We start from the raw sequence: 2,509 nt of genomic DNA, 5'->3' as shown, positions 1-2,509 counted from the left end.
TTGACACAACTTCAACCGTTGTTTCAGGAGCTCCAGTATCCGATCATCCATTGTCCATCGCAGCTGGTCATTGAGGGCAGACAGAAATCAGAATGTATATGGTACGGTATATCGCCAAAGTGTCCTGGAAAACAAGATGCAAAAATATTGTAAAACATACCATTAAAAAAACGATAATCATGTCGGATTATTTAGAGTCAGATACGTAGTGTCAGTGAAGGTGAAGGGTCAGCAGGGCGCCCGAGTGGTTAAAGCAGTTTTTGATCGTCACACAAAAGGCCGGGATAACTTGCTGTCATACGTACAATACGTAAAGACTATTTGTGTTTTTGATGGAATGTTGGTGAAAACATCATCCATGTGATCTCGTTCGCCATAGTCTAATTTATTCATTTCAGTTGTCCTGTCTCATGTATATATTGAGAAAGCGGGGTGAGGCCTGGAGTGTGTTTGAAGTGCAAGGGATCGTTAATTGAGACGAAATCTGTAAAACTTGAAGCAGAATGCAAGAAAAATTCACATTTTCTCACCACATCTTACCACATCCCACCCATATCTCAAGCACATTCCCGAGCATGTCAGGTAAATGGCTCGCACATATTCTACAATGATACAGTTATACCGTTGTGTCCAGACGGGATTATCCGTTGCACCTGTAGGACACTGAACCAACCGTACAACGAAAATACCACTAAACAAACACTGTCAATCATAAATTTCACTCGCCTAAGATGGGAAAACGGATACACAGACACGAGTCAAGAGGGAATGAGTAACGAGTACTTGGTCGCGCTGACACAAGTAAGGTATATAGGCGAAACTGTCATCTTATTGTAAGCTTAACCGTGCACATAGTTCGTGAGACCTGACAAATATAGGCAATAGTTACGGTGTTTTACAGTCCCTATTATTTATCAGACAGTCGTTGCAATGTTTGACCTTTAAGTTTTTACCTGTTAGACAGTCGTTGCAATGTGTGACCTGATTAACTGCCAGGCAGTCAATACAATGTAAGCCAGATGCAGTGTAAGATCAATGGATGACAGTTTTATCTGTCAGAAAAATGGTTACAATGTGTGACCTGATAGTATGTCAGAAAAAAGTTACAATGTGTGACCTTGTTAAAACTCAGACAATAATTGTAATCTGTGATCTGGCGGTGAGTGACCTTATTATCTGTCAGACAATCCTTACCTTGCGTGACATTATTTGTAAGACAATCGTTACAATGTCAAAACTTATTATCTGATAGTCAATCGTTACATTGTGCGACTTGACAAGTCACATAGTCACACCCACCGACACCATAGTTACAACATCTCCTCACTTAGCAGCAAACCTTTCACCTTTCATGAGTATCTTTATATGAAAGAAACTGGTTGAAAATTTTTACCTTTGACGACCCGGCAAGATGAATGGTAGTAACCAAAGTAAAAGTGTCACCATGACTGATTGGACGTTGGCTCTCTACTGGGTGGTAGCGTCCGGTTTAGAGGCATATACATGTATACTAAATCACATCATATCGTCATGACTAACATTGTCCTTCTTTCACTGCGCACAAGGAAGTACGTGTACTGCAGCGTCATCAAATGGCTGAGAGATTGTTTGTTCATCCGCTTAGAGGTTTTGTCCAAATTATCGTGTTTGATTATGGAGTAGTGTGATAAGGAAAATATTCACCCATATTTGTTTGCAATATTCACGATGTGAAGGCGTGTCTGCGAATCAAGTTTCTGGTGAATATGACTACTAGTAACATAAAAGCTGCATATGACGTGTATCTTCAAATATTAAATCTGCTGTCCTTCTGTAATAGTCGGTATACATGGTGTATTTTCTACTACTGACTATTAAAATACTGGGAGTCTGTTGTTACTATTATTGTTTTTCAACCCGTCGACCAAATCCTTTACCTACAACCTTAGTGATACCCCACCCAACGTGGAAGGATGCATCACGCTGTCAATTTTAGGGGAGCATAAACAAAGTTCCCATCTTAGTCAAGTTACTTTAAAAACATATAATTTACATAAAAAAAGTTGTGAAGAAAATATTTAGTCTGCATGATTCAATACCCGTACTGATTTCGTCAAATAGTATCAGTTTTACACACAGGACAAAGTGGACAACCACCTATCGGTATCCATTGCCACGTTTTTTTCATTTCCAGCACTGAAGTGATTCAGCAGATTTAGCCAACGAAAAAAAAAACGACAATGTTGACATCCAACAAGATTATATATGATATCACAGATGACTTTGGCAAACCAAATAATCGGGTCGTGGTGTAAATGAGCTTCGTATTCATTTAGGCTGCCAAGCAAATAACAGTATGCACGGTATACCCATACCTGTGACCGCCTTCCATTATTTCTCTCCTTACGTTCTACCTGTCTCGTCCCTCTGCACTCCTTCCTTCAATTCTCTTCTTACGTTGTTCCCATCTTTTCCCTTTGGCCCAATTTCTTCAATTTTCTCCTTGCGTTCTACCTGCCGCATCCCGCTC

The sequence above is a fragment of the Haliotis asinina genome, chromosome 3 (assembly GCF_037392515.1).
Source record: "Haliotis asinina isolate JCU_RB_2024 chromosome 3, JCU_Hal_asi_v2, whole genome shotgun sequence".
Lineage (NCBI taxonomy): Eukaryota > Metazoa > Mollusca > Gastropoda > Lepetellida > Haliotidae > Haliotis > Haliotis asinina.
Note: the sequence above shows the minus strand (reverse complement) of the source record.